At 45.7% G+C, this 16,343-nt stretch overlaps 1 long non-coding RNA gene across 1 annotated transcript; it reads right to left on the bottom strand.

The window, feature by feature from the left end:
* Positions 1–269: 269 nt before the first annotated feature.
* LOC143942251 (uncharacterized) lies at positions 270–9,444 on the bottom strand. The gene is made up of 2 exons (XR_013264736.1): positions 9,179–9,444; positions 270–406 (listed from the first exon to the last, which is right to left on the bottom strand). It is a non-coding gene; the product is annotated as an uncharacterized LOC143942251 (long non-coding RNA).
* Positions 9,445–16,343: the final 6,899 nt, after the last annotated feature.

Below are 16,343 nucleotides of genomic sequence, written 5' to 3'. Positions count from 1 at the left end.
TCAGGGAGCTCTGAGAACCAAGTGATCAGTGGTGTTTTGATCACTCGGTTCCCAGCCTTAGAGCTGGTGGGGGACAGATGCAGCATCGGACCTATGCTGCATCCACCTAAGTAAATATGATTTAAAAAAAAAAGATTCCCATACTTCTCTTTTAAATTGGATTTCTCCTGCCAGAATAGAAAACATTTTCCCTCACAGATACACATACACAAACGGACTTTCGCAAATACCAATATTAATACAGATTACAATGCTGTAGGGGGTTATGATATATTTGGATGTTCACAACTGCATGTGTTTATTTATAGATCCGTTTAGTATCCTGATGAAGTGACTGCATGTGACCACAAACCGCTTCAAGATATCCACCCGTCCTCATCTTCCCTCATCATAAAGACAACTGCATCTAAATAAGATAGAAATTACCATAAGGAAATGCATAGTTTTATTCATATTGAAATAAACATGATAGATTTAACTTTATTTACATCATTTTATTTTTGGGGACAAATATGGTTTTAAAGTGGTAGCAAATATTGATGTAACAGAGATTGTCATCTAACCTACACTATGATGTCATGAAAGATGATGGTCTGGTCCTTTTCTCTCCAACGCAGTACACTGTGGATTTGGGAAGAGCCTAAACGGTGATTATAAGACTATGGGGGAGTTCTGTGGAGGGGTTACTGAAAGGTTTACTATTCACAAGATAACCTTTAAATAATTCAAAATGTAAAAAAATAATTATGTAGAATAAATTTTTTATTTTTGTAGAGAAATAAAAAATGCTGCTGCAGAAAGAACATTATATTTTAATCTAGAACCACCATCTGTCTTTGCTGGTTGGAATCCCATTCATTGTCTTATCTAATTCCTGTAACAGCTCCCATGTTACTGGTACCAATGTTTATGATGCAAGACACTAAAATCTTAACAAAACATCGGCAAAACTTAATTGAAAATCTCCAATGGTTGTGTCTTATCGTTTCTAACTCTGACATATCTGTTCTGTTATTTCTTCCTCCTTTGTGGTTAAGTGTTGCTGCAAACTACTGCAAATGTATTTGCATAAGTAGAAATATCAAAGTGAGATAACATGATGAGCAAGTTTTTGCTTGACAAGTCAGAGATCCCCAGTGTCTTTAATAAATTAGATTAAGTGCCTACAAGGAGAGTCTAGGCGTTAAAGCCATACTTTCCCTTCTTTTGGCAACCAAGCAAACTAAAATATTTAGGGATCTTCCTTACACCAACCCTAATCTATTCCCACCTAACTATATCCCCCCATGTGAAGGAAGTTCAATAGCCAGTAGCCAATAGCTTCCCTTGCGTCGTATTTGGTCCATTGGAGTAGCACACAAACCGTTTTCCCGATTTTTAGTCCGTCGGATAGATTTGAAACATGTTTTATTTCTAGGTCCGTCTGACTTTTGGGGAAAAAAAGTCCGCTGGAGCCCACACACGATCAAATTGTCCGATGGATTCTGGTCCGCCGGACCAAATCTGCCGGAAAAACGATCGTGTGTACACGGCATGAGTCCTATTTTTCTTTTAAATGTTTCCAAAAGAATCCCTTAGGCCGCGTACACACGGGCGGACTGTTCGCCCAACTTAGTTCGTTAGACAATCCGACAGACAGTCCGTTCAAAATTTGCATGAACGGACTTGACCACACACGATGAGCAGACAGTCCGCTGAAAGCGTGCGCGATTACGTGAACGGCACGTACGACGGGACGAGAAATTCGACGTCCAATACACTGCAATGCAACCTTCGGCCGTGTAAATCCTTTCTGAGCATGCGCCAAACTTAGTCTGTCGAACTAGCCTACACACGAGCGGACTGTCCGCTGAAACCAAGTTTGGACGGACTGTCTTACGGAAATTCCGTAAGACTTTGTTCGTCAGACTGTCCGCTGAAACAGTCCGCTGAAGCCCACACACGAGCGGATTGTCCGCTGAAACACTGTTCAGCGGACTAAGTTGGGCGAACAGTCCGCCCGTGTGTACGCGGCCTTAGTTGCTGAATTTGTTTGGAATTGTGCAAAACTATGGCTACATGGTGACATTTTAGGGTTCTTTCACACAGGGCAGACTTGCTTGCTCAGCAGGGGATATGTACGCTGATCCCCGCTTAGCAGGCAGATGACAGGTACGTGTCCGCTTTCACCGCCAGTGATGCTGGAACGCTGACCCAATCTCTGCCCGCAGAGGATTCCCAGGCACCCACTGCTCTATAGAGGGGAATGGAGGTTTCCGATTAGATCCACCGGATAAACTGACTCAAATGGAATGTTCGTGTGAAAGGGGCCATTATTAGAACCATAAATTACTCTACCCAACTTTAGGCATTATTACAGCTGGATCTAAAGCTGGCCATAAACAGAGAGTTATTTTTTTAGTTTTTTTGTTTTTTAGCCCTGGCTCTAAACAAAAAACTAACAGATTATTCCATCCATACAAGCGAGGTGGAGGGATTAGAAATAATTCCTACATCTTCTGAACTCATTTTAGGTAAACTCCAAACTTGTGTTCTTTTTTACTCCAATAAGCAGCCTGTCTGTTTTGTTTATGGGATCTGAGATGTGGGAAGGAAGTATCCCGCAGCTCATTGGAGTGAAAATAGAGTGCGAGTTCAGAGTTTGGCTAGAAGTGAGTTCAGAAATGTTCAGTGCACTTACTGAGGTACAGTTATGTCAGTTTAGTGAGATACATAAATAAATCTCAAAGCCTCCATGTCTCTTGCTGCTCGGTTACACTAAGGCAGTGGTTCTCAACCCCTGTCCTCAGGTTCCGCTAACAGGCCAGATTTTAAGTATTACTAGGGGAGATGCAAACTAGAATACTGCAATCACTGAGCACCAATTGCAAATGATATAGGGTTGCCACCTGTCCAGGATTCACCCGGACAGTCAAGGTTTTGATTCATGTGTCAGGGTTTCCATCCACCTGAAACCCGGACACATTATTTAGACAGGAATGTGGCTCAGAACAGGGCTTGATAGCAGGGTGAGTGGGCACAATGTGTGCTGCATTTCTATTTTCTTTGGATTGCCCAAAGGTGTCCCAGGTTTGTTACAATCCTATAGTGTATACGAAAAAATAAAAAATGACTGTTCACCGCTAAAGCGTTCGGGTTTGACGTGAAGAAAAAGTGTCAACCCTAAAATGATATCACCTGTGATGTATTCCAGTTATCTTGTAAACCTGGCCTGTTAGTGGGTCCTGAGTATAGGAGTTGAGAACCACTGCACTAAGGGCTCCTTCACAAAAGAAAAAAAGTTTTACCAATCCCAGGCGACCCACCAGAATTCTAGCCTGACAGGCCGTAGCAATTTTAACTCAGATTACAGAGTTTGATAGTCAGCACCACCACTTACCAACTGAGTTCATTGGGGCCACAACGCAACCACGAGCCAAATGCTTGGCTCGCAGTTGTGGCATGCTCCTGAAAGTAAAATGGCTATTCAGCATTAAAAAAAAAAAAAAGGCATCAAAAGGGAGCAGTAGTACCTTCTGAACGCCTGCTAATACTATCCTCTAAAAAGCAGTTTGCAGTGAGTGGGTCACTTTACAAAGAGTGGTAAGCTTACCATCTACCTGAAAGTGTCCTGTCTGTTCTTTCAGACAATCTCTCCGTCTGGCCATATCCAGTCTGTTAACTTTACAAACTCTCTTTGGAGACCCACTTGGTCTCTTTTTAAATCACAAATCCTCCAGTCCCCCTGCAAAACCTGATCTGGAGTGGTTAGAGCAGGGAAGAATTTGAACTCCTGTTTGTTTTTTACTGCTCTCTGATGCTCGCCCTTCACTTTCTGTTCCAATGACCATGGTTTTACCAAACAGGAAACAAGGAAAAATCTGCAAAAGAGACATGGGCAGTAACAAAAAATATGGCAGGGGGTCTAGCCTCCCCATACTTTACTAAAAAAAAAAAATTACTGTTATTTATTTCTGTCTGTGTTGCTGTTTAAGAGTTCCCTGACTTCCTGCCTGTTAATGGTCAAGACAGTAAGTGAGGGCAATGGCGCAGCTAGACATTCTTTCTCCCAGGTCAAAGACTCAGTTCGGCGCCCCCCCCCCCCATTCCCCCCAGTACTAAAACAAGGTAATTCCGCGCCCAAAGGTGCCAAACTGCCAAAAATCCCTAAACAGGCCCATGATGACAGCATTTTGAGACAGACTGAGGACAGTCCCTTTCTCTGCAGCCTCAGTTGCATTGGACAGTGCATGAATGGGAAGTGCTCTATACTGAGCAGCTTCTTGTTCATTCACAAACTGAAGCATGGTAAACACAACTGTATTCATTCAGAAAAGGAAGGGGCCAGTAAATTAGATGAAATTTTTTTATGAAAAAAGATAAAATTATAAACATCTCACCAGTAAGGACAAATCTTCCTTGAAATACATACTTAAAAAGTTTGCGGGGACTTCTAGACTTGCATGTGTAGCAAGATGAGGAAAAACTTCAGAGAAGTTCAATAGCTCTTGTGAGGCGGCTACCACACAGCAAGGATTCCCTAATTGGACACCCAACAGAAGCTCAAACCATAAAAATACAGAAAGGAGCTCCAGAACAAAACCCGATATAAGAGTTCAAGATAATGTAATTGTTGGCTAAAAGTCATATAAAACAGCAAACTCATTTTGGGAGCAACACTTCCAGCACTTCCCCTTGGCAGCAGTTGCTGAGAAACATTGAAGTCTTTTAAATCCATCCATTTTTGCCTTTTGGCTCCTTCTTAAGACTCTTGTGAGGGATCCAATGGATGACAACATTTATATTAGAAAAAAAACTGCCTCTTTTTGTCTTTCTATCTTATATTGTGGCCTTACCAAGCTGCTTACCTACTACCCAGCCACTGTATAATTTGTGTGGCTGTTGATACAATTTTCTTTTCAATAAAATCTGCCTTGCCTCTCCCTCTTACATTGAGGTCTAACCAAGTTGCTTACAGACTGCCCAGCCACTTTACAATTTTTGAGGCTATTGTCATCTGAAATAATGCACTAAAATGTAATTTTGTTTTAGGCTAAAATCTGTCTTGTCTCACCCTCCTACACTGCAGCTTTACCAAGCTGCTTACATATGGTCCAGTTGAGGTACATTGGCGGCTAGTGTCTCTGAAATAATACACTCTAATCTTTATTTCAAGATAAAACCTATTTCCTCACTTCTCATTTTGAGAGCAAAAGCACTCCCCCTTGACAGCAGTCTTTCCAATCCAATCATTGTTGCTTCTTATGGCTCTTCAGGGGGAGCCAAAGGATGACAACATTTATATTAAGATACAAGCTACCTCATTTTGTGTCCTTACCAAGCTGCTTACATACTGCCCAGCCACTGTATAATTTGTGTGCCTGTTAATACAATTTTCTTTTCAAGATATAACCTGCCTTGCCTCTCCCTCTTACATTGAGGCCTAACCAAGTTGATTATGTAGCTCTACCCCTGCAGAAACCGCAGGTGAATATAGGTATCTCCCACCCTACACAGCCAGGCACACTCATTTTCCATGAACTCTAGAGACAGGAATTATTTAAGGCGATTAAACTTGGATCTGGTAAGGGTTATTATGAGTTACCCACTTGATCAGCAGAGAAATCTTTAAGGACACAAACTCTATACATCCAGTATATACACACTTCTTCTCTTCTACCTCCAGCACAAACTTGCTTGTAGAACTACATCTCCCAGGACTAGCTAGCACTGACAATTTGATCCAAAACTAACTCAGTAAGATCCAAAGAAAATGCCCTTTGCAGGCAGGAATGGTGGGCTCCTTTTGGTAGTTTAGCAAAAAGAGAGGTCTTTGGTGCAAGCTGTCCTATTCTTAAAATGAGTGGATATTGTCTCTGAACTAATACACTCTAATCCTTAATTCATGATAAAACATATTTCCTCTCTTCCTCGCAAGCTATGTACACACTGAAGAGGAGCTTACTGTACTAACTATCCAATGCTAGTAGAGCAATCTCCCCACTGAACTATTCCGTTCTGACAGGGGGTCTGCCCCCGACCAGAACACACCAGTCAGCACTCACAGACATTTGACTGGCTTCTGTCAGACAGGCTGCTGTACCCACAGGCCGAATGTCAGCCAGTTTCTGTCGAACTGGCAGATACCAGCTGGTATTCAGCTCGAGAGTACGGGGCTTTATGCTGCAACCTAACCAATCTTTTGTATACCATCCAGCCACTGAATAATTTTTCTGGCTATTGTCATCTTAAATAATACACTCTAATGTTTTTTTCCTGGAAAGAACCTGCTCCAACAGTCCCTTTTACCTTGCAGCCATACCAAGCTGCTTACATACTGTACAGTCATTGTACAACACTTGTGGCTCTTATCTGTAGAATAATACACACTAATTTTTATTTCAGGATGAATCTATCCTCATCTCTCCCCTTTAAATTGCAGCCTTACCAATCAGCTATTCACTGTGCTGTGTGCCCTGATTGGGCAAAGCCTTGCACCTCACCAGCAGTCAGGTGCATTGCTTCAGCCAATCAGGGCCCTAGAATGCACTGCACAGGGCCCTAGAATAAAAGCTGATCATTGTAAGCACTCCTGTCAGTATTAAATGGTTTGTCCCAACACTCCTAACTGATACTTCTGCAGAACAGCTTGAGCTTTTAAAAAAACAACAGACTTACTTGTGAATTGCTAGAATTGGGCTCTAAGAGCACAAGTAAATGCCTGGCTTCCTCTCCTGTTAGAACAGTGACCCTCCTGCTTGAGGCTTTAAATCTCCACCAGTCTCTCTCCACCTGGGGTCATTACTACTCATTAAGATTGCAGTCACCTTCTCCATGGGTACTGTTCTCGAAGGACCCTCCCGGGGGGTAGCCTCACTCCAGGCAATGCTTGGCCTGGCCTAAAAGGTTTTTTGGAACTTGCCCTCGCCCCCACCGCAATAAGGGTCAGGATGTCTACAGCCAGCTCTTTTGGATGAAGGTCTACCTTCCCCCCTACCTACACTTGCTGGCTACATCTGCCTGATGGTGAGTTCTCTGGCTCCCATGCCCCAACTGCACTAGAGCCTCCTCCCGGGCCTGGCTTATATATGGGTACTGACTTACACATGACATCACTACAGGAGGGCTCTAACTAAAAATGAGCCTAGCCCCTAATGACACTGCTTTCTGTAACCAGACACTACGCTGGAACAAAGTCACCTAGTGGCAGACTAGCTATCTGGACAGCTTACATGCTTGTCAATATCTAAAAAGAGTTTAAGGGCTAGTTTACACTTGCTTCAAAACAAGGCTTAGGACACGCTTTGTTAAAGCTCTCTGAACACCAGTCAAAGCTGCTTTTGCTTGGTGCTTCGGTGGAGTTTCGATGGGGCTTCGGTGAGGCTTTGTGCGGCTTCGTAGGGCTTCGATGAGGCTTTGTTGGGGCTTTGATGAGGCTTCGGTGAGGCTTCAGTGGGGCTTCATGCAAGCTTTGCTATAGACATCTATTGTGGCTTTGAAGATGCTTTGAAGCACCATTGAAGCTACATGGGGTATTATTTTTGAAGCAAAGCTGAAGCAAAGCAAAAGCAGGTGTAAACAGGACTGTAAGCTAACCATTTTACTTAGTGACATGAGCTTCGACTAGCATTCAGAGAATTTTAACAAAGCTTGTCTGAAGCCTTGTTAATGTTTGTTGAAGCCAAAGCAAGTGTAAATGAGCCCTAAAAGCTTTTGGAACAACCTTTTCATAAATTAACACGTCTAATCATGAAGGATGTGGTTTTTATTTGTGGCTTCCAGTTTTAACCATATGTTACAGACTAGCTAACTGGACCAGCTTGCATGAGCATTAAAAAAAGAGCTTAAAAGCTTTTGGAGCAACCTTTTCATAAATTAACATCCCTAATCATGAAGGTTGTGGTTTTTATTTGTGGCTTCCTGTTTTAACCTGATGTTACATACATTTTGACTGTTTTCTTTTTATTCTCTATAGTTATCTATTGACTTTTTCATTGTCTTTTGTTCTTGAAAGAAGTTTGAAGAACTCTGACTTCTGTGAGTAAATTTTTCATATATTTTTCAATATTTCATACCGCAGAGACATGCTGGATGTCTTTATTCTCTACCTTTCAAGCTACTTTGTCGCTATTTAGGAAAAATAATAACGCTTACTCGGCTATAAAGCATTAATTCTTCCCTCTGCGATTGTCTGTGATGCAGAACTCTACTGTCTTGGAGAGATGAGCTTTCAGAAAGATCTTCTGCTTCCAACACTTCTGGTAGTGTTGGAATGTTGCTGGGCTTTTAAAACAAAATTCTTAAATAGAAACAGAATCAATGTTTAAAGTAATTATAAAGCTTATTTTTATATTTAAAATTATAAACATGTTATACTTATGTAGCACTTACCCCCCGAAGGAGCGGCTGATAATTAATTGGGCCTGTACTCTGCTATTTCCACCCCCAAGGATTTGTCTCAACCCGCTTGACACAGCTGCAGGGCTGGTGCAAGGATTTTTGACACCCTAGGCGAAACTTCATTTTGCGCCCCCCCCCCTGGCTCCACCCCTGACTTCACCCCTTTGCCCTGTCCATGTACACCCCACCTTTTTTAATGGCTGCTACTATTTTGCATGCAACACTTTGTAGACCAGCTAATTGTAGAAAGTCTCACTTGTGGCCATTAATGCCTCTTCACCTGTGCCCATCAAATACAGCCTCACCTGTGCCCATCAAATGCAGGCAGCCCCACCAGTGCTCATCAAACACAGTCTCACCAGTGCCTATCAAACACAGTCTCACATGTGCCCATTAATGGCGCTTCATCTGTGCCCATCAAATGCAGTCTGACTTGTGCCCTCACTATGCCACTTCACCTGTGCCCATCAAACACAGTCTCATCTGTGCCCATTAATGGCGCTTCACCTGTGCCCATCAAATAGTTTCACCTGTGTCCATCAAATACAGTCTCAGCTGTGCCCATCAATGCCACTTCACCACTGCTAATCAATGCAGCCTCACGGGGGGGGGGGGGGGGGGGGGGCTTGGTACATACTTGGCATTTTGGCAGATCAGTCATCAGTGAATATAAATACATATAATACACACATAACATTTGCAAATTGAATGTCATTGTCAATATATACACAAGCTCATTATTAAGTCAGAAACAGTTTCTCACTCACACAATCTACAATTCTGCTGTGTACGCCTGTACCTGCTTCTGTCCGTGCCTCTTCCAGGCTCCACCTGTCCCCAAGCTGGAAAGCCGCCGCCAGGCACCACGCTATGAGACTGTCCTATGATTTACTCTGCTGCACTCCAGTCTGACAAGGCCAGCCCAGGAGAGCATGCTCGAGTGGGGGGGAGGTGCTGGACACACACATGTCAGAGTGGATAGTGAAGAGCGGAGAGTATCCGGGAGGGGGGTGCTGGACACAGGACACATGTCACTGTCAGAACTCAGAACGGTCTCCACTCCTAGTCAGAGGCTCAGAGTGGAAAGCTGGCTGGGGGGGTGAGAATCCGCTGGAAAACATGTCAGAGGCAGGAGAGTGGCAGGGGAGTTGTTCTGCACAGTGTGGACACACAAGACAATTGAATAGTCACAGATTATATGCACTGTGTTGTCACCTGGGCATACACTGCTACACCTGTCTGGAAAAGTAATAAGCCTCACAACAGATTGTATTAAACCAAAAAGATAAGTTTACTAGAACAGGTTCAAACATCAAACACAAGAACCGTTATTGGTATACAATACTGAAGCAAATAATTGTGAATGGCTAGCACATGAGAGCTACCTGTATCGCTCCTGCAAGCATGTCTCCAAGCGGGACTAATGCTCAGGCAATACAACCTCAGCACTTGGCACCTTCCCACTTCAGTACACTGTGCAGACACTATGATATCTGTAATGTGCTACACAGTATTTGAACAGAATAATAAGACGGTATAATTACTCAATATTCCCCCTACAGTCTCTAGTAGGTAATAGCAACACTGTAAGGCCTTACAGTAAGGAATATAGTCTCTTATCTTCTTGTCTTCAGCTAGCCATTTATACTGCAGTACTTATAATCCGCAGGATTTCCGTCACGAAAAACAGTGTAGAATAATATAAAGCAGTAACTTCAATTGTGCAAAGTATTGGTGAACTCATTTCCTGGGAATGTACTTCCATCAGCAGTTAATTAGCAAAGAAATCAGGCTTGAGGCCTATATATGTGTAACTCTATTGAACTGAACTGTTCTGTGGGACTACCGGTCCCAGCAACACTAAGCAATCAGTCTAAAGCCGCGTACACACGTGGCGGACTGTCTGGCCAACTTAGTCCGTCAGACAATCCGACGGACAGTCCGTCATACTTTCGAATGAACGGACTTGCCCACACACGGCACTTTTTGAGCGGACTAATACGGCGGACTAAGTCCGCCATACTATCCGCCCTACTTTTGAAATGAACGGACTCGCCCACACACGCGGAGGAAAGTCCGCTCATTTCGAGCGCGTCTCCAGGTAGGCGGGGGCCCGCGAAGGAGACGTCGCTGACCCCGCCGCCTGGTATGGACTTAAAGGGGAACCCCAACGCCGAAAAAAATCGGCGTGGGGGTCCCCCCAAAGTCCACAACAGACCCTTGTCCGAGCACGCTACCCGGCCGGCCAGGAAAGGGGGCCGCGCGGCCCCCCCACCCCAAAGCACCTTGTCCCCATGTTGATGAGGACAAGGGCCTCTTCCCGACAACCCTGGCCGTTGGTTGTCGGGGTCTGCGGGCGGGGGGCTTATCGGAATCCGGGAGCCCCCTTTAATTCACATAGGGTGGGGGGCCGGTATCCGGGGGCCCCCTTATTAAAGGGGGCTCCCGGATCCCGATAAGCCCCCCGCCCGCAGACCCCGACAACCAACGGCCAGGGTTGTCGGGAAGAGGCCCTTGTCCTCATTAACATGGGGACAAGGTGCTTTGGGGTGGGGGGGCCGCACGGCCCCCCCTTCCCCAAGGCACCCCCCATGTTGAGGGCACGCGGCCTGGTACGGCTCAGGAGGGGGGGCGCTCGCTCGCCCCCCTTTCCTGGCCGGCCGGGTAGCGTGCTCGGACAAGGGTCTGTTGTGGACTTGGGGGACCCCCACGCCGATTTTTTTCGGTGTTGGGGTTCCCCTTTAAGTCCATACCAGGCGGCGGGGCCAGCGACGTCTCCGTCGCGGGCCCCGCCTACCTGGATACCCGCTCGAAATGAGCGGACTTTTCTCCGGGCGGGAAAAGTCCGCTCATTTCAAAAGTACGGCGGACTGGCACACACACGGGCGGATTGTCCGCGGAAATTCGAGTCCAGCGGACAGTATTTCCAACATTCCGAAATACTTAATCCACCAGACTGCACGCTGAAAAAGTCCGCTGAAGCCCACACACGAGCGGACTGTCCGCTGAAATGTGTTTCGGCGGACTAAGTAGGCCAGACAGTCCGCCCGTGTGTACGCGGCTTGAGTGTGTGAAGTGACCACACCGCTACTCCAGCAGGCTGTAGTGTAGACTGGCTCCAGTGGCTTCAAATGTTGCTTCGCACCAAGTAGGCCGCAGTGCTCTTCGGACGCACACCTACCGATCCCTGTGGGCAGGCCATGCGTCCCAGCAAAAAGAGAGAGAAAATGGCTGCAAAGGCCCTTTTATTACCTACCCAGCATGCAGTTCTTCCACTCAGTGTTCATGGGTAAGTGAGTGGGTATTCTGGGTAGGTGTTAGGCTTTCCCTATGCTCTTGAAATGAAAAATAAACAAAGTCCCTTTTACATTTATACCACTAGAGGGAGCCAAATACCAATTTATAGCATTGTCCATAGTTTAGCATTACATAGCATTAGAAGGCAAAAATAGCAGTGCTTCACTTACTTGCTCTGTGCAACGGTATAGCACAGAACAGCACCGAACCTCCTCTTCTTGGGTCCCCCGCTGGCACTCTGGGCTTCTCGTCTTCTTGGTGTTCCACTATAGGAAGCCACTTCCTATGATGGGACACCTGCAGCTCGCTCCCAGGCTGGGCTGTGTGCATCTATTGACACACACAGCACAGTGCAGCCCTGTCCACTACTCTCTACTCACAGAATTTGATTGACATCAGCAGGAGCCTATGGCTCCCACTGCTGCCTCTGTGAGCAGAGAGAGAGGAGAGAGCCACTGCAGGCAGGCATGGTGCTGGATTGAGATCGGGCTCAAGTAAGTATACAGGGGGGTGAGGGGGCAGTACAAATATAGGGACATTTTTTACCTTAATACAGGCAATGCATTATGGTAAAGAATGTCCAGCCTTTAGAATCACTTTTAACTACACAAGTAGCATGTAATGACAATTCATCTCCCACAGTTGTACATTGCTCCAATAGTGTATGATTGATTACTATAACATAGTACGTGTGTGCACCACTGTTACAACAATAGATAGGATATCAATAGTACTGTACATACTTTGTTCACATGGACTTCAGCTTGTGTAAAACAGTGTGTGCAGAAAGCTTTTTATAGAGCATTTGCAAAGATCATGCCAAGCTTTACTGAAGCCTTTAGGCCTTGTTTATACTTGCAATTAGGGGATGTTAAAACCCCTGGGTTGAACTGCGTTTTTACCAACCCCAACTGCTTCCCCGGTTGTTTAGTAATATACTCCCTCTCATTCTTAGTGGGCGGTATCGCCCGCCAAAGCACAACCCATCCAAGTGGACAGTGCCATCATGCCACTGCCTCACAACTGCACACTACTTGTTGGGAACCCCCATAATTAGGCTCCAGGGGCAGAGTGATATGCCTTGGGGGGCATGGCATGATTGGAGTCTGAGCTGAGGTTGTCATACACCTCCTTACAGGGTTTTGCTGTGATGTGCAACTTTTAGGACTTCCTTTCCCTACTAGAAGTTTTGAGCTGGGATGAACTCTGTCCTTGTAGGCATTCCTAGCTGTTTGTGATGCAAGATGAGCTGGTGGAGCCTTGAGCGACGCCTGTCATTTCTGAGTATTTACTGCAAGTGTGAAAGGAGCCTTACTCCCATGTTGTAAGGGTTTACAACCACTTTAATGCCCTCTGGTCCCTACCCAAAACCCTGGAAAGCATTACCTGCTAACAGTATTTTAGGAGAAGTCTACACATCAATAGGGTAATATCTGCTAGCATGACCCCACTCTTGATTAGTCAACAGCAGTTTTATGAGCTTACAGTTCTTTGTCTTAAAAGTGAAAAAGTGCATGCAGTGTGTTTCTTACCTGTTGAGTTTGGGGTCCAGCGTTTGGATAAATGTGGTTCCCATCCCTGAGAATGTAGTTTACTGTAAATTATGATTCTTTAATCGTTAGGAAAACAACCTCTTGAATTTTCCACCAGCTGGCTGAGAATATTAACAGATGTACTAGAGTTCATTAAAATCTTCAGTGCTTGTGGTGTGCCATCCCTGATTGCCAATGTGCTTTGTGCTGCAATGATTTATATAATTTCTCAGTGATAACACCAAGGTTTTTGTTTTGGGTATTTAGCTTGGTATATCAGCAGGCACTTACAATCTCTTTACATCACTTAGGCCCCTTTCACACTAACGTCCCGTTCAGGCCCGCCTGTCAGTTTTTCAGGCGGACCTGAACGGGTGCTCCATAGAGCTCTATGGAGCGTCGGATGTCAGCGGTGACATGTCCGCTGACATCCGACCCGCTCCGATCCGAAAAAGTGTGACGGAGGAAAAAGCTATTTTTCCATCCGTCTGCGGATCGGATCGGATGACGACGGGCACTGCGGTCCGTCGTCATCCGATCTCCCATAGGGGAGAGCGGCGCTGTGACAGGTCCGTCCCTGCACAGTGTGCGGAGACAGACCTGTCATCTCCCTGCTCAGCGGGGATCGGCGGAGTGATCCCCGCTGAGCAAACGGACATCCACGGGGCGGATCAGAACTGATCCGCCCCGTGTGAAAGGACCCTTACAGCTTGTTAAATTGTTTATAAGATCCACTGTAGAGCTTTCATGGCTTCAATTACATATTTCTAGAGATTTACACTAATGTAAGTAATAGAGATATAACATAATGTGCACATGACTTTATCTTGAGTCATGGCAATCCACTCTTAATAGCTGCTATATTTAGTCAGAATTAGACTATTGGCATTCAATTGTTCAGCTGATAAGTGGCACGCAATATTTTGATGAATAATAATGCCAAGGGTCTTTGGGTCACAGAAGCCTTCTGCCGCATTGTACATTTGAATGTTGCCCCAGCATCCTGTGCAGTGAGCCTCGTATTATCACTATTGTGGCTGTCCAAGCTATTTTGTGTTTCTGTATCTGCAGAAGGGAGACAGATCATATCTATGTTTCATTTTTTCCTTAGAGACCTCCAAAAGAAGGGAAACACAGTGTTAAAAGTAAAGGTAAAATAATAAGAAGGAGCCAACCCCAACTAATATAACTGTATTAGCCTTATTAAGACAGCTGCCCCTTTAAGTATGAGTATCACTTGCTTCCTGAGGATGCGAAGTTGTGCGAAATGCATTGAGACTGAGCCATTTAGGTCACTCCCGGGTCCATCCCCCATGTCACTTCTGGGTCTGTGGAAAGCATGCCGGTTATGTGGTTTGCGGGTGGCAGTGCGGGACCCATCCTTTGGCGAGTGTTTATGTTGGTGCCTTTCTGGGCCCTTTTTTACGTGAATACTGTCAGGGCTGGCTTAGGACTTCCTCCTCTGGGCTGGCCGTTCAGCTGTCGGCTAATTGCCAGCTCTCTTCTCTTTTCACAGTTACCAGCTGTTCCCGATGATGCTTGTCTGACCTGCCTATTTAAAGCCTTCCAGCTCACTTTTTCCTTTGCCTTCGCATTGGTCACATCACAAGGAACCGTCTCCTGCTGTTTGTTTCAAGACTGGCTTGCTGACATCCCTCCTGGCTTCTTATCCTGCTTGCAGTTGCTCTCCTTGGATCCCTGCCTTCTGGCTTGGCTGATTACCCGATCTGGTTAATGAACTTTGGACTGGCTGACTACCCGATCTGGCTACTGGGCTCTGGCTATGCTTGACTACGTTTTATTCTATTTACTTTTTTATTTTTCAGAAGATACAATAAATCCACTTGTTGGTAATATTTTTTCCAGATCGGATGAGCAAGATCACCGCATGGATCAGTTTGCCTTGGCGTTACCAACGCTCCTGAATCGCACGGCTCCCCTGGAATCCCCCAGGGTGGCTGCTCCGGTACAACCTGAGTCGCAGGCCGCCCCTGCTGCTGCGCCAGTCTCTGTGCAGGCACCCGCCTCGAGTATTACCTCTATAAGAGGTATGTCTGGTTCTGCTCTGCTTCCCCAGCGATTTGGGGGCGATCCAGTTCAATGCAGAGGGTTTCTCAATCAGGTTGAGATATACTTCAAAATGCTGCCCCAGGCGTTTCCCACAGACAGAAGCAAAGTAGGTTTCGTAATATACTTGCTTTCTGAGAGAGCCTTGGCCTGGTCTAACCCTCTATGGGAGACACAAAAACCTGTTGTCTTGAGTTACCCTCAGTTTGTGGCCTCCTTTAAAAGGGTTTTTGACGTTCCCGCATGCTCCGCTTCTTCTGCCAATTGCCTCATGTCCATCAAACAGAGTACGAGAACTGTTGCAGACTACGCCATTGAATTCCGTACTCTGGCAGCAGAGGTTGCTTGGAACAATGAGGCCCTCGTGGCTGCTTTTTCTCATGGTCTCTAGGATTCCATCAAGGATGAGATAGCAGCCCGAGATATACCCACTGAGCTGGAGAGCTTGATTATTTGATCGTTTGCCATCCTCATTGACTTCAGACTCAGAGAAAGACTTTCTCTTAAGGAGAGCTTGCGGAAGCCTCCTGTACATTTGCCTCTGAGCTTTGTAGTCCCACCCATGCCTCCCTCACCTCCCATGCCTCCTGGTACCGTGTTGGTCAGTGAAGATGAACCCATGCACATGGGCTTCACGCGTCTCTCTGCGGATGAGAGAGCCTTTAGGAGGAGGGAGAGATTATGCCTTTATTGTGGCCAGGCAGGTCACTTTTTGAAGTCTTGTCCTACCCGTCCAGGGAACGCCCGAACCTTGAGGTCCTGTCATGGACAGACCTTAGGTGGCGTTGTTTAGTTCCCAGTTATCCAGAAGGATAAGCCCCTGGTTTTGGTCACCCTTTCTTGGGCTGAGTCGTCCATCGAGATACAGGCTCTAATCGACTCTGGGGCTGCAGGCCTGTTCATTGATGCTGCATTTGTTTTGCAGTACTCGATTCAGCTGCAGCTGCATGACACTCCACTTGGCATTGAGGCTCTTGATGGGAGACCTTTACAGCTTTCCCATGTGACTCATGAGACGGTTCCGTTGTCCATGGCCGTAGGGGCTCTTCACCATGAGATAATCCAATT

This window comes from Lithobates pipiens, unplaced genomic scaffold, assembly GCF_037356315.1.
Source record: "Lithobates pipiens isolate NorthernLeopardFrog02 unplaced genomic scaffold, aLitPip1_a1.2 Scaffold_10, whole genome shotgun sequence".
Classification (NCBI taxonomy): Eukaryota; Metazoa; Chordata; class Amphibia; order Anura; family Ranidae; genus Lithobates; species Lithobates pipiens.
Note: the sequence above shows the minus strand (reverse complement) of the source record. Positions and strands in the feature narration are given on the sequence as shown.